General features: G+C 46.8%; 1 pseudogene; it reads left to right on the top strand.

Moving 5' to 3' along the window:
* Positions 1–15,298: 15,298 nt before the first annotated feature.
* Positions 15,299–16,127, top strand: LOC100339472 (large ribosomal subunit protein uL1 pseudogene; annotated as a pseudogene).
* Positions 16,128–16,797: the final 670 nt, after the last annotated feature.

Here is a 16,797-nt window from a genome sequence, read left to right as displayed (position 1 = left end):
TTTTCTATTCAAGGATCTCATCCACGACACCATGTTGAGTTTAATCATGTTTCCCCTCTCCCTTCTGGTCTGGCGCACTAGGTCAGTCTTTCCTAATTGTTCACAACCAGTGACAATATTTGTGGGGAGCAACTGGGACTAGACTGTTACTCGAATTAAGACTTATTTTATGCATCTGCTCTCCCACAATATGGCGCTGGGAGAGGAGGAAACAGCTTCTACACAGCTGCCTCCAGTTCAACCAATAAGCAGCAGGACCTGCTCCTGATTGGAGGAGAGCAGCGTACTCGGTGTGTGGGTAGCAGAGTTGGGATTGGTGGAAGAGGACTATAAAGGAGGAGAGAGACGACATGCACCAGGAACATCTAAGAGGAACATCTATCTGAAGGAACACCTGTGCAGCCCCCGAGAGAGCCGGCCGGCAGTGTGCCGCTCCCCCGCGGAAGTGGGGAAAGTGGCAGGGGGAACCGCCCTTCCACGGAGGTGGAAGGGATAGTAGCCAACCCGGGAAGAACCAGCAGCAAACCCGGGGAGGGCCGAGCAGAACAGCGCAGGGTCCTGTGTCGTTCTTCCACGAAGACGGGGAGCGACAATATTGAAGAGTGCTGGTCAGTGATGGCTACCATCTTCTGTGGTTCATGAGAGTAGTTGCTGAGTCATCTAGTCTTCTGACCAGTTTACAGTTGGAACTGTTTAGGTCCTAGAGAACTCTGTCCGCTCTTGAGGGTGCTGCACTTGTAGTATAAGTAATGAGGCCATTAAGGTCTGTCCCTCCCAGTCATTCCTCTAACTCGTTTCAGAACCCTGTGTCCCAGGCCTCAGTCCTTGGATCTTTTCTGTATGGACTGACTCATTAACCTATCTCATCCTATCCTTTTTTTTAAATTTAGTTTTTTTCCCCCAAAGAGACCTTTTATTTAAGGAATATAGACTTCATGCATTTTATAAGTACAACTTTAGTAATATAGTGATTTTTCCCACCATACCCGCCCTCCCACCCACTCTCCTACCCCTCCTGCTCCTACCTCTCCCATTCCGAGTCCCATTCTCCACTAAGATCCACTCTCCATTAACTTTATACACAGAAGACCAACTCTATACTAAATAAAGAGTTCAACAAAATAAGAGTGGGTATAAGACAGGGAGGAGTAAGTTTGTAACTCTAAAGCTGTATAGTTCTTCATACATTCCTGTGGACTTCTAGGGGTACATTTTAAAAACTTGTCATGGGACTCCAAATCCCATTAAGCTTGGTGGTAAAAATGCCATCTTAATTGTTAAAGTGATCATATTAAGTGTTAAAGTGAACATATAGATAGGATTAAGTGTTAAAGTGATCATATAAATCGGGTCAAGTTCCAGGTAATAATAATAGATAGGATTAAAAAGGAGAGAATGTTCCAACACGGGAAGCTGTCCACACAACAGACCTCATAGAATAACAATCACTTTAAATAACACTGTGACCTCAGAATCAGCCCTTAAGGCTTCCTGGTCTGGCTGAAAAGCTGTGAGCACATTTCAGGCATGGAAAGCCAAGACACTGTGGCAAAAATGTTTTACATAAAGGATCTCTGTGATTGAGACCCCAGTGGAAAGAAGTGGCCATCAAAGAAGGATGTACTTTTCTCCAAAAGGAGGAGAGAACTTTCACTTTGTTTATGGCCTTGTCAAATACTGATGGAGTTTGTGGACTCAAAAGGATTCATTCCATAGCCTGGGCAGATCATGTCAAGAGCCTCAGGTGGTCACTGACATACATGAGTGTTATTGTTAACAACAGGAGTCACTGTGCACTAACTCCCCATGCAGGACCTCTATCTTCAATGAGTTGTATTATGAAAGTTAACTGTAAAACTAGTTCTAAACAGTTTTGTGTGTGTGTGTGTGTGTATAAATTGTTGAAATCTTTACTTAGTATAGAGTTGGTATTCTGTGTACAAAGTTAATTGAAAATGATAAGGGGAGAGGGAGGAGGAGGAGAGGTGGGAGTGTGGGTGGGAGGGTGGGTATGGTGGGAAGAATAACTGTATCCCTAAAGTAGTACTTATGATGTTTGTATTACTTAAAAAATAAATTTTAAAAAAAGGAAAAACGAAAAAGGACTGTTTCTCAACAGTCGAGACAAGGGCTGTTCAAAGTCATGGCATCTTGAAGTTAATTTCACTTAATTTTTTTTAGAAACTTAATCTCCAGTAGGGACAGGCAGCCCATTGTTGATGCCAACCACATCTACAAAACACCTGCACAGTCACATCTGGATCAGTGTTTGATTAGGTACCTGGGTAGTGTGGCCCAGCCAAGTTGACACATAACTCTGACCATCACATTTGGTAACTGGGAGACCCAGAATCTGAGTCGTGTGTGCTCCCATCAGTCTACCTCTTTGCCAGCAGACAGCTGCACTACCTTCTTATAGAAGAGCCCGTGATGCTGGCCAGGTAAACAGAATCTTTACGTCACGACATGCCTAGACCAACCTTACACCGCAACACTGCCTGAGGACCTGCGTCAGCCGGTGGATGACCAAGGGTGGAATTAAAGCAGATCTTAGTGTGAGCCTGAAGTTTTGGGAACTCAGAAAGCACTTTTGCCACTCCCCTGCCGTGAAGCAGTGCCGACGCTGAAGCCAGCACAAACCAATTCCAGTCTGACCCCGATTAAAGCCTCCTCCCGCAAACCTGAGGAACAGCTGTTTCTTCCCAACTGGCGCCCCGTCATCCCCGGAGGCTGCTCTTCAGCAGCCAGCTGTTGTGAGTGAGAAGATGAAAGGTGTCAGTCCCGCTGGTAGCACTTGTGACTTAGAGGGGGCATGGAGATGCTTCCCCTGTTTGATCCTTCCAAGTTCAGCAGCCATGGTGATGCGAGGGAAGACTCATCACTGTCTAGGTCCTGCTGGACGAGCTCAAGTGATTCCCCCATCTTCTTAGGTAGCAGGCAGCATGTCTGGGTCCTGCTGTTTGGACTGAGTGTTCTCCGTGCTGGTCTGTGTTCCCTGCTGTAGCAGGACCAGCACAGCCGTTTAAGGCGTTAGATGATGGAGGGGCTGTGTTTTCAGGTTTCCATGTGAGAACCTCAGAGATCCACCAAGTCTCATTGCGAATGTACTAGAGTTGTCTGAGAAGAAGGCGTGAGGATCTCGGAAGTTCTAATGACGGGAGAAAGGGCGGTGTTGATTTATGAGTTAGAGTTCTTGAGGCTTCACTGCCTTCCCCTCTGACCTGCCTTTTGGGGTGTCTTCTTCTGGTTCATCTGGGTAAGGGTCATTTATGAAGGCTCTACACGTTTTATTTCATGCTGTACTTTCCATCCGTCCAAATTCCAAATCCGTTTTCCTCCACGTAAATAATAGCTAATACGCGAGAACCGAGACACCTTTTATAAAACTCCATGATGTCATTTTGAGAAAAGAGGGCCTAAGGGGCTGAGGGCCAGCACTCCCTGCCACTTGACAGTGGAGCCAGATCCAGTCCCTGTAACCCAGTGATCCACATGGTGTACAAAGTCCCGGTCTGAGCACAGTTCTCAGAAATGCATCATCTATGAAAAGGTAGGACTTTAAGGAACTGAAGGTACGGATAAATAAATAGTATACACAAACATATGTGTGCACATATATACATGTGTGCATATGTATAAAGTGAGGGAAGCAAAATCCTGATAAATTTATACTAAAGTGTAAATGACTTTGGATGCTTTTTCTTTGGAGAAGTTTCTTTAGTTTCTTTAACATTGACCAGAAACTCAGTGTGTCAGTGTTTATCTTGGGGTAATGCATGCCAAGCACTGTAACTTTTTTAAATTTTTTTATTTCAGACATTTTAAATTTACCAACAAAAACTCTGAAGAGTTCCCGTATATGCCACACTGAGGTTCCCATCTTGTGAACATCTTCTGTTAGTATATTTGTCATAATCTCTAAACCACACCCAGATCCCTTATTCTTAACATCTCCTCACTGTATATAACACGACATCTGACATGCAGATACTGTACAATGTAATACAATAGCTGGTTCTACTGAGAGAGAGACTTTGTCTCAGGAAGAAGATGGTACCTTTCTCATATCTCAGTCTTCAGACCACATGAGGATTATATTTGAAGCAATTCCTTCTTGTTTCTCTATCACAATTAATTTGGGAAAATCACATCCATTCATTCACTTAATGAGCATATTTCAAACACTTATAAATCAGGCAATGTCTTAGAACCTGAAGGTATGAAGTTTGCTAAATCAGTGTTGCTTCCCTAGGCATATGGCATGGGATGGCCTTGTGAAACTTCAAAGAGATTTTGGAATGTGAAGTTGGGACCCACTTGTCCTGGCTGCAGGCTGAGGCCTTTGTAGGGACGGGAACATCTGAGGTGAGCAGCACGTGTGCAGTCCACCAGGTGGAAGGGGGAGAGGACACTGGAGGCAGAGGAGAGAAGCTTTGGGGAGTAGCCTTGATTAGAATGTTCAGGGCCGGCGCCGTGGCTCACTTGGTTCACCCTCTGCCTGCAGCACCGGCATCCAAAATGGGCGCCAGGTTCTAGTCCCAGTTGCTCCTCTTCCAGTCCAGCTCTCTGCTGTTGCCCAGGAGGGCAGTGGAGGATGGCCCAAGTGCTTGGGTCCCTGCACCCGCATGGGAGACCAGAAAGAAGCACCTGGCTCCTGGCTTCAGATCGGTGCAGCGCCGGCTGTAGCAGCCATTTGGGGAGTGAACCAATGGAAGGAAGACCTTTCTCCCTGTCTCTCTCTTTGTCTATAACTCTACCTGTCAAATAAAAAAAAATAATTTTTTTTAAAAAAAGAATGTTCCATGCTGCAAAATGCTGTCAAAAGAATCAGTTACACATTCAACAATTTTCTTGAGCACCTCCCATATACTTGACACAGCATCAGGCACAAGGGATAGAGAAGTCCATCAGACAGAGGCCTTGCCATCTGGAGACTTAGACTCTCAGCAGCGATTTAGTGTAGAACTTTTCCGAATTCTGCACTGCCAGAGCCTGAGGAATGCTTTCTAGGCCCACGGGCGAGGCGAGAGGGCACTGGGAACGGGAGTGCGGCGCTCAGCCTAGGGCAGGTTCTGCTGCAGTAGCAGATGGGCTCTGAATCTCAGTGGCTCATGGCGGCCAGGGCACCTTTCTCACAAACTCGACCTGCCCGTCACGGGGCAGCTGTGCTCTCGCTCGTCATTCTCGAGTCTGCTGAAGGAGGAGCTCTGTCCCGGGACGGTGACGAGTGAGGACCGGAATCCCTTGTGAGGCATGTGCTGAGCTATAGTGCAGTCACACGGCCCCACCTGACCTCAGTGCCGTAGGAAGGCGCCTCTTCTCTAGGAGCCGGGGCCCATGTTTGGAATGGGGATGCAGTGTTCACCTTGGATTTAGAATTCTCTCCTCTGGCTTCAGTGGGGTGGCTCCGTGAGGGACTTCTCTGTAGGGGACTCCATGCCACATCTCATTTCAAGTCCTTGTGCTAAGACGTGTTCGTTATCCATTGCTGTCTCCTTCCTCAACGTGGTCCCTGCACATCCTGTGGCTGTGTGTCTGTTTCTCACCGATAGAATGTAAGTAAAAGTGATAGGGGCCAGTTTTTCTCCACTGTACTCTCCTGAGCACAGCAAGGTGCTGACAGAGGTGAGACTCCGCAGGCGGCACCGTCCCAGGACAGCGGGACTCTGCATCCCGGTGTGCAGGGATAACCTGGGATGCACCCCACTTATTCTCTAAGAGGTGATTAAACCACAAATCTGCATAATTTGACTCTCACTTGTTAGGTTACTCTGTAATGTCCACTGCAACTGATAATTAGAATGTGTTCCAAACCTCTGTTGCGATAGTGATTTAAAAAAATAAATAAAAATTAGCCGGCGCCGCGGCTCACTAGGCTAATCCTCTGCCTTGCGGCGCCAACACACCGGGTTCTAGTCCCGGTCGGGGCGCCGGATTCTGTCCCGGTTGCCCCTCTTCCAGGCCAGCTCTCTGCTGTGGCCAGGGAGTGCAGTGGAGGATGGCCCAAGTGCTTGGGCCCTGTACCCCATGGGAGACCAGGATAAGTACCTGGCTCCTGCCATCGGATCAGCGCAGTGCGCCAGCCACAGCGCGCCGGCCGCGGCGACCACTGGAGGGTGAACCAACGGTAAAGGAAGACCTTTCTCTCTGTCTCTCTGTCTCTCTCTCTCTCTCTCTCTCTCTCACTGTCCACTCTACCTGTCAAAAAATAAATAAATAAGTAAATAAATAAATAAATAAATAAAAATTAAAAGTACCTGATGTGAAGCTATAATGGGGAGATACCTGTGCTGCCTGTCCTAAGGCCTGGGTTCCGTCAGCCTCGTCTCCTCTTAGCTGTGTGCAAGTCCCCTCCCCCTCACCGTGCTGCAGATGATGGATGGGCACATCCATCACTTGCATGCAGCCGTCATAACCCCACACCTGCTGTGGTGCAACGATTTGCTTTAATTCAACTAAGAATTTGAATGTTTTAGTTGTTTTGCCTGAAATCATCTGATGTGAGAAGCATTAGAGTGGATGAACTTTAAATGATCCCTCTCTCTGACCTTTTGACCCAGGCCCTGTTACTCTGCAAGGGAGAGACTGGCCATTCCTAAACTTCCTGGCAGCCACCACTTGACCACTGGGAAGACAGCCATCTTTTGTTCCCCAAGCGTGGCTGTAGCTGCAGGTGATCTTTGGGTAAATTCTTAGAAACAATTTGATATCTTCACCTCTGTTAAGTGTTCCTCCAAGAGGTTTTTGTTGGGTCTTTGTTTTCTCATTTCCATTTTACAAATTCTAAAGTGCCCCTTACCTTTGCGATGTGATGCAGATTCAAATGCCTTGTCCTGCGTGCTTCGGTTGAAATAAAATCTAAGTGAAGGCGAGGATTTACCCACTGTCCACTAGAGGGCAGCAGAGTAGTGAGAATCAAGGTTCTCTGAGGCTTTGTAGAAGAAGTGTTGACATGTGATTTGGCAATTGAATAATTTTTGATACTGTCCTGACACATAAACACCTAGAAGCAGGTTTTCAAAGGTTATTTGCACACTAAAAGAGGAATTAAGAAAACGAACTTGCATGCCAAAAGTAATTTTCAATATTCTACAAAGAACCGCGGCCTCGTTATGAGATTGCTTTTAGAGAATATGCAGCTATCGTTAACTGGATATGTTAAAGTTAACTGGCAGACTCACACTCAAAATAAATAAGGCTGGATGAACCGGAGAAAGTAGATCCAGTGACTAATAAAAATTTCCACTGGGATTTGGATTCTGGCCAACTCACCCAAAAGGAGAATTTTGGCTCAAAGTGATTTTCTGTTATCTTCCAGCCCTGGGAGCTCCCAGACTTGTGATATTACCATGGTTAAACAATTGTACACATCCCACATGGGTGTGTGCATTATTTTCTTGATTTATTTTTAAGCTATTACCCTACCTTCAGCACAAAAAGTCAGCAAATTATCTGAGTTTATTCCGTTGACATTCTCATACCTTGAGAAATGGCCCATTTGTATTATCACAGTTTGATATATTTCCCATTTACTGAGCTTCTTTGGCAAGTTGGCATTTTAATTTAATTATACTTTTTGCTAATGGTCTTTATTTTTCAGTGTCTGTGTGCAAAACGCCCGTAGGTTTGATTATCCGCCCCCACCCCTCCTCTTCCCAGTGCCAAGCTGTAGTGCAAATTTATAAACTGACAAAATTCAGCGTAAAATTCAGGGAGGCGAAATCAAGGGGTTTGTAAAGAAATTTTCCTCACTCGCAGAGTGTGGCCTCCCCTCGCATACAGTTAGTGCCTGTCCTTGGTGTCCCCAGTGGGAATTAAAGCACTGAAGAATGTGGGCTGTGTGCTTGTCTGGCTCAGAGAGGGATAGGGCCTCTAAGGGCTCAGAGTCCTTTTCTCAACTTCTTGATGATGCGTGGGGCTTGCCGGTGCTCCTCGTCGTAAGAACAATAATGATCGCTTATGTAGGAGTGCATCTCTCCTCGAAGACTGAGGGTGGATCTCAGAGTCTGGCCCTGAGGCTCCAATGCTGACCAGGATCTCTGGTGTGCATTTCATCTTAAAGAATCACCGATGATTATAGGAGGTGGCTTCAAGCACTTCGTGGAAAAGGGGGCGGGCATTTGGTGCACCAGTTAAGATGCCACTCAGGACACCTGCCTGCCATCTAAATGCCTGGTTCGAGTCCCACCTCTGCTCTGATGCCATCTTCCTTCTGATCCACATTCTGGGAGGCAGCAGGCGATGGCTCAGGGCTTTGTGTTCCTGCCACCCACACGGGAGACCCAGATTGAATTCTAGGCTGGTGGCTTCAGCTTGGCCCACCCCCAGCTGTCGTAGGTATCTGGGGGAGTGAATCAGTAGATGGCAGATCTCATTCTACCTCTGCCTTTCAGATAGAATGAAAACAGTTCTTTTAAAAAGTTGGTGGAAAATGGAACTAAAAGCGAATGCATGTTTTCTGTCAAATGTTTGAAGTCCCCTTGTAACTATCCCGGAGGGTGAGCTCACACAAGGGTGTACACTCCTGCTCCTTGATCCTAAGGTTCCACTCACTGTAAGACACACCATTGATTCTGTAATAGCATTTCAAGAAAAAAGACACGCAGAAAGTAGCACTGCCAGGTGAAATGCACCTGTTGACAGTAGGCACCATTCCAACCTCAGAAATGCTAAAAGGTGGAAAACAAAGACTGTTTTGAAAATCTTGGGCAATTTAGTATATACAGTTTGGATGGATGTAGCTAAGGTTCAGCTGGCTTCCAGAGTATGTCCTGGAGTAAAATTTGGCATCTGAAAGTCCAAGTTCATGGATCACCGGCCCCCAGGTGGGAGGGACATGAACCCTGTTCTGACTCACAGGGGTGCGTGGGAAGAAGTGGTGTGAGCATGGAAGTCCCTGTCCAGGGTGAGGTTCTGTGGCAGGTGCTGGCTTCTGTGACTGCATTTCCTGGGACCTGCGTTCTCTGCTTGTGTTTTACTCTGCTTACTTGTCACGTAGAAGCGCCCGCCTGTCCCGGTCAGCCCCCACCACCATTCTGCTGTCCCACCCACTTGGGTGATTCGCCTTAAAGAAGTGGGTGGACAAGAACCAGTTCATTTAATCTACGGAGCAGATCCTGGGCCTGGGAATTGGCCTGTGCTTGAGAAGACGGCTCTCAGAATGCTGAGGGAGGCAGGAGGATGAGGCCGGTGCAGGGTTTTCTGTTAGAACACAGGCGGGGAGTCGGGTGGCAGAGGAGACATGGCTGAATGCCTCAGGCGCGCGAGGTCTTGGTGTCCACATTCGGGGGCCCCTGCAGCCCATCCGTGACCTGCCTTGGGGAGAGCAAGGGCAGGATCCCGGGCATGGGAAAGATGCTGAGTACCGGCAGGCAGGGAAGAAAGGGACACACAATTGAAGAACAGAGCCTGTTAATTACCTTACTCGGGGGAGCTTATAAAACATGATGTATATGTAAATTGGTACAATGAATATGATTACCGCAGGCCTTCATTTTCATACAGAGGAGCAAGGGGAAGGAGACGGGGGCTTCTGCGCCACTCGCATTGATCTGTGTTCCCTTTTGCAAGTGGAAGTCCCGTTCTGGTCTGTTCTTTTCCTCACTGGCCGGCCCCCGTAACACAGACGCCCCCTTGCCTCGCCATTTGCTGCCTGGTTTCTTGCATGAATGAATGAAATCCTTTTGCACCAGGGGAGGCAGGGCATAAAGTCAGAGAGGTAATGGGAGCCAGGTGATATGGAGCGCCTGAGATCACAGGGAAGACTTTGGATCTCTCAGGGTACAACCTGGTGTGAGAACTGGCAGTGTGGGATATAGGGCCCCAGAGGAGCAGGGAGACCAGTTAGCCAGAGATGAAACACCTGAGACAGGAGGGGCTGGACACCACAGACTAGGTTGCAGATTCTGAGATTATCTATCTATATCTATCTATCTATCTATCTATTTATCTATCTATCATCTATAAATTTTTTTTTTTTTGAGTAGCAGAGACAGAGTGCAATCTTCCAGTTCACTCCCTAAATATCCAGACAGCCAGGATTCCTGGACTGGACCATACTGAAGCCAGGAGCAGGAAACTCAATGAGGTAGCCCAGCCTTTCGAGCCATCACTGCTGCCTCCCAGGGTCTGCATTTGCAGGAACCTGGAGTCAGGAGTTGGAGGGTGTTGCGTCTTTGTCTGTGTTTTTGTTTAAATTGAAAAGCAGAGAGAGACACAGAGAAAGAGAGAGACAGAGAGGGAGAGAGATCTATCTTCCATTCGGCGGTTCATTCCTCAAATGCCACAACAGCTGGCACTGGGCCAGGTTAAAGCCAGGAGTCAGGAACTCCATCCAGATCTCTGACTCAAGTCCTTGAGCCATCATCTGCTGCCTCCCAGGTGCATTAGCAGGGAGCTGGATTAAAGAAGTGGGCAGCTGGGACTTGAACTGGCACTGTCCCAAGCAGTGGCTTAAGCTGCCGAGTCACAAGACCTGCCCCGCAAGTCAGAGCTTTGTAGCAAACCCAGGTACTCAAATGTGGGACATGGACATCTCAACTGGCATAGTGACTGCTAGACCAAATGCTTTCCCCCTATGTATGAGGTTTATTTATTTATTTGAAAGACAGAGTAGCAGAGAGAGAGAAAGGGAGAAACATCTTCCATCCATTATCAAATGGCTGGGATGGCCAGGCCGGAGTTCTGGTTAGAGCAAATGGAAGAACAGGGATATGGGGAAAATATTTGCTTTAATGAGACAAAATGTTGTATTTATATCAGTCAAAAGAGGTAGAAGATCATGCTGGGTGTGGAGTGAAGTTGAGTGACAGAGAGCAGACCAGACCTCAAGAAAAGGTATAGGAGAGAGAACGAGTGAGAGCAAGCACTTGTAAGAGGAGATTCAAACCTTTTTATTAATTCTTGACTGTGCCACAAGCTAGATTAGGGACAACACAGAAGGATATTTGCATTTAATTATCTATTTTTGTGTGTGTTATCCTCTCTTCATTCATTAAATCCAGGTTTTAAAAATTTTTTTTGATGATAGGATTTCTAACTCTGTTGCATATAGTAGTCATTCAGTTAAAACACTGGAACTGGCCCTGCAGCCCCCCCACCCCACCCCCCGCCTCACCCTAATTCATTTTCTTGCACTAACATCACAATAATCAAAAGGTGGCCTTGCATGGGAGGAGGCATCTTTGTTAGGTTTTTTCTGAGTGGCACCTTCAGCTGTTAAGATGCGTCCTGGAGTCTTTCCACCCTCCAAGCAGCGTTTTCTGCTCCCACATTCAGAAAACCCTGTGGTGTGTCCCAGCTCCATCTCACTGCTGTGTCTAGGCCTGGGGTCTAGGAGAGGGAACAGTCCTGGTAAAGCCTTCACCCGCACAGTGCTCACATCCTAAAGAAAAGAAGCCATCAGCTCCTGTGAAGTGTACTTGGTCCTCTTGTGCTTTGCATTTGGGGCACCTGTATTTAGGTATTCAGTGGCTGTTGGGTGGCAGATGGTGGTGGTTGGATATTTGGTATTACTAGGGAAACCTGAGTATTTTGCAAACCAAAGTCAAGTCCATGTCACCTCCGCTGCTTACTTTCACTAAGAAAGAGACTGGCTACTGGGTAGATATCTGCTGAGAAAAAGATTCGGGGTTCTTTTATAGGTATATCTTATATTTCAGTAATTTTTTAATAGATACAATAGATGTATTATTGGCACCAGTGTGTTTTTTTTTCCCACTTTGAGGGGCTGAGTGGAGGAAACAGATTCTCCTTGCATCACCCTTCCTTGTTCGTCAGGGCCCTCATCACTGACTGCCAGGCAACACTTTCTACTCACGCGAGCTTTGGCCTGGTGGTCTGTGCGGGAGGAAAAGGGCAGGCAAAGCAGCTGATGGCTCAAAGCCTTGCTGACCAAGAGAATCTGGAGACTCGAGCAGCTTTCCTGGGAAGATGGGTGGGGGACGGCGTTGAGGTCACAGGATCCCATGGTGCAGGTGTAGCACCTCACCCAGGTTAAGGCTGCTCTTGGATGAGTTTCCTGGAACCCCTGGGTCATTGACTCTAAGTCTTTGTAGCCCCCCGTATAGCGGGGTGAACCTTATTTGGAGCTAAGATCTTTATAGGGGTACTCATATCGAATTGGACTAATTAGGGTGAGCCCTAATCCAACCTAACTGGCATGCTTATTTAGAAGGGGAAACTGGGGACAGATATTCACAGAGAAAATATAACATAAAGATGCCAAGAACAGCCATCTACCAACAAAGAAGAGAGGCCTGGAGCAGATTCTTCCCTTAGCCCTCAGAAGGAACCAACCCCGCTGACACCTTGATTTCAGACACTGAGCCTCCAGAACTGTGAGATAACTAATTTCTTTTGTTTAAGTATTTGCATTTGTGGTACTTTGCTAGGGCAAGACTAGAAAACTACTACAGTCACCAATGACTTTGCTGTATCTCGGGTCATTTCATTGACATCTTTGAATACATCCATTGGTTGGTTAATAGGATCTTTAGCAGTGTGGGCAACAGAATCTGTGGTTTCAGGATGACCTCCTAAAGCAAATGAAATAGACTGCACAGGAGGGTTCACAATTTCTGAGGGTCAGCGCTCTGGGCTGGGATCTTGTGGGTATGTTTCTGCTTATCTTGTCTAGGCTTATTCATGTGACTTGAGTTACAGTGGCTCAATTTTGGCTAGAACACTTGAGATGGTTTCATTCACAAGTCCAGTGGTTGCTACCAGCTATGACAGTGGGGTGACCAGATGGCCTCCCTCTCCATTAGCCTCGACTTCTTTGGGTAGCAATTGTAGAATTTCAAGAGTTGTATCCACTTTCTTAGTGATTTCCTTAGGATGGTCTCTCAGAAGTGACACTGTGTATCAAAAGGCATAGTTTAAGGTGTTGCCTGATCCTAACAAAAATACAGTCTCTTTTTTCATTCTCAAAATATATTTATTTGAGAGGCAGAGAGACAGATAGATGGAGAGACAGAGACATATGGAGATCTTCTCTTTGCTGGTTCACTCCTGAAATGCCTGCAGTAGCTGGCCTGAATTTGAGAAGGTAAAATTCCATCTGAGTCTCCCAAGTGGGTGGCAGGGACCCAGGTACCTGAGCCAGCACTTGTTACCCACCAGGGTACACCTAAGAAGGAAATTGGAATTGGAAACAGAGCTAGGACTTTAACCCAGACACTGATTTGGGATGCAGGCATCCCTAGTGGCGTGTTAACCTTTGTGCCAAACGCCTGCACTCAGAAATATACTTTCTCTTAGCAGCTCTTTGACAGGGTATTATCTGCATAGTCATCTTTCCTTCTCCAGTGTTTTCTATCACTCACATTAACATGTACACACTCTCTACCTGACTGCATTCAATCAATTCCTAAATTAAGTAGTGCAAGTGGAAATTTAATTCAGTGCATGTATCCCTGAGGAGCAGGTAGACTGCAACTTCCTTAGTGGGTTTCATCCCCATTATTAAACACATCCCAGTCTGACTAGTGGGAGAAAGGAAAGGAAAAAGTGTATTTGCTTAAATGCTGGTAGTATCAAAAGCCAAACAATTTATCTCCAGTCCCCTTTGTTCAGGAAAATCATGCATTTCTGCAGTTCTACAAATACCACACATGTAATTGGAGTCCCCACTCATTTAAAATCCACAGAAGAGGGGTATGCACTGTGGTGTGGTGGGCTAAGCTGCCACTTGGGATGCCCAAATCCCATAATCGGAGTGCCTGGGATCGAGTCCTGCCTCTGATTTCAAGCCTGCTTCTTGCTAATGTGCCAAGGAGGCAGCAGATGATGGCCCAGGGACTTGAGTTCTTGGGAGACCCAGTGGGAGTTCCTGGCTTCTGGCTATGGCCTGGCCTAGCCCAGGCTGTCGTGGGCACTTGGAAGCTGACCCAGCAGATGGAAGATCTCTCTCTCTCTCACCCTCTCTGTCACTCTGACTTTCAAACAATAAATAAATACTACAAAAATAAAATGCAAGAAAGACACACTTATTTAAAAACTCGGCTGCCTTTTTATTATATTATTATAATAAGAATATCATTCTGTCTTCACGTCTATTTAGGTGCTTTCTCCTAGAGTCAGCTTGGGTGCAGGTCAGTGTGGTGCTGGTGTAGTGGGCTCCAGAGCCAATGCTCGGTGGCATCTAACAGTACATAAATAACCAGCAGCACAGACTCTGAAGGGAGAGGGGCAGACACGAGGTCAACAGAAGAGCTACTTGGCGACTCCTGGTATCCTTCCCCAACAGCCTGCTGCTCCCAACATCAGCTTTCAAGAAAGACAGACAACAGGCCGGCGCCGCGGCTCACTAGGCTAATCCTCCGCCTAGCGGCGCCGGCACACCGGGTTCTAGTCCCGGTCGGGGCGCCGGATTCTGTCCCGGTTGCCCCTCTTCCAGGCCAGCCCTCTGCTGTGGCCAGGGAGTGCAGTGGAGGATGGCCCAGGTGCTTGGGCCCTGCACCCCATGGGAGACCAGGAAAAGCACCTGGCTCCTGGCTCCTGCCATCGGATCAGTGCAGTGCGCCGGCCGCAGCGCGCCGGCCGCGGCGGCCATTGGAGGGTGAACCAACGGCAAAGGAAGACCTTTCTCTCTGTCTCTCTGTCTCTCTCTCTCACTGTCCACTCTGCCTGTCAAAAAAAAAAAAAAAAAAAAAAAAAAAGACAGACAACATAGGCACAAGATTAAGGAGTCACATTTTGATACTTCATTTATCAGTAAGAAGAGAGGGAAGGGAGAGAAAAACCAAACATCTGAGAGAGCTTGTGAAATAAAATCTTGTGAAAACTGTCTTAAAACTGTGCTCCCTCCACTGGCTGGGCTGATAGCGTAGTTAGACAGGGATGCATTTCATTGGTGTCCAAATGATTTTTCCTCAAGGACCTACAGAAGAGTACTTCCAAAAATCATGGAAGATATGCTTCAAAGATGATTTTGGGGGGTGCGAATAATTCTGAACTCCATGTACTGTTTTTTTCATAATGCACATTTTCTATGAACTTTCGGAAACCACTCATATATGAGGATTTTGAAATTTTTGCACCCAATAGAAACTTTTTTAATTATCATTTTTCAAAAATTTATTTAAGTTATACAAATTTTATGTATTTCATGTATACATATTTAGGAACATAATGGGAGTGTGGGCTGGAGGAGAGGGGTAGGCTGGGAAATATCACTGATGATCATTTTTAATGAGTATTTTAAAGAACTCTTATGTCCCAAACTGTATTTTGAGGTAAGCTATCTCTTCTAGAATTGCCTCACTGGTAGGCAGAGGTTAAAACAAACAGGGAAGAAGAAACTTCATTTCAGACCCTTCTGAAGTTTATTCTTAAAATCATGCTGGCATCTTCCGGCAACACTCAGCTTTGAAATGGTCTAGGGCTCTTTTCTGGTTACTGCGGCACGAGGAGCCATGAGCAGCAAAGTCTCTCGCGACCCCCTGTACGAGGCGGTGCGGGAAGTCCTGCACCGGAACCAGCGCAAGCGCCGGAAGTTTCTGAAGACGGTGGAGCTACAGATCAGCTTGAAGAATTATGACCCCCAGAAAGACAAACGCTTCTCGGGCACCGTCAGGCTGAAGTCCACCCCCCGCCCCAAGTTCTCCGTGTGTGTCCTGGGCGACCAGCAGCACTGCGAGGAGGCCAGGGCTGTGGACATCCCCCACGTGGACATCGAGGCGCTCAACAAGCTCAACAAGAACAAGAAGCTGGCCAAGAAGCATGACGCCTTTTTGGCCTCAGAGTCTCTGATTGAGCAGATCCCACGATTCCTGGGCCCAGGCCTCAATAAGGCTGGCAAGTTCCCCTCCCTGCTGACACACAATGAGAACATGGTGGCCAAAGTCGATGAGGTGAAGTCCACAATCAAGTTCCAGATGAAGAAGGTGCTGTGTCTGGCCGTGGCAGTCGGCCACGTGAAGATGACAGACGATGAGCTTGTGTACAACATCCACCTGGCTGTCAACTTCCTGGTGTCACTGCTGAAGAAGAATTGGCAGAATGTCCGGGCTTTGTACATCAAGAACACCATGGGCAAGCCCCAGCGCCTGTACTAAAGCACACCCTAATAAACCCTGGTGCCACCGTCAAAAAAAAAAAAAAAAAAAAAAAAAAAAGGAAATGGTCTAGGAACTGTGATCACAGAGGCTCGGGTTCCAGTCCAGGCTTAGCCACATAGCAGCCATGGGACAGGTGACAGGACAATCACTCAACCCCTACCCCCTCTAAGCCTAGCATTGGGAGAGACTGTCTCTAGGAATGAGAGAGCTCTCTTCTATTTTATGACAGTGAGAATTAATTGCAATTCTATATAAAGTGAAGGATACCAGATAGGTACACAGTAGGACTGAACCAATAGTGACTATCCTTAGTTCATAATAGTGTGTCTTTTATATAATTAAGTTAGATTATTATTCCCATTTTAAGTTCCATAAAAACAGAGGCACAGAGAGAGGAAGAAATAACCCAGGTGGATTCCGCAACTTTCAGAAAGATTCACAGGTCCTAATCTCACACCATAGCACCAACCATGGACTTCCTGTGCTTGCTTGAAGTGATACAGACTTACCTAGGCAAACACAACATAGCACTTATTTGGGGGTTCATAACGGAAATAGATAGAAACACTGACCATCTCAGTTTAGGAAGGCATCCCTCGTACCCATGATCATTGCTATTGGCTGTAAGATTTGAGGTAAGTTTCAGGACACTGGCCACAAGGCCACCACTGTTTGGAAAACCTGCCCAATGAGCAGCCCCCAACAGTCCCGATGCAGCACTTTTACCCATTTCCCC

The sequence above is a fragment of the Oryctolagus cuniculus genome, chromosome 18 (genome assembly GCF_964237555.1).
Source record: "Oryctolagus cuniculus chromosome 18, mOryCun1.1, whole genome shotgun sequence".
Lineage (NCBI taxonomy): Eukaryota > Metazoa > Chordata > Mammalia > Lagomorpha > Leporidae > Oryctolagus > Oryctolagus cuniculus.
Note: the sequence above shows the minus strand (reverse complement) of the source record. Positions and strands in the feature narration are given on the sequence as shown.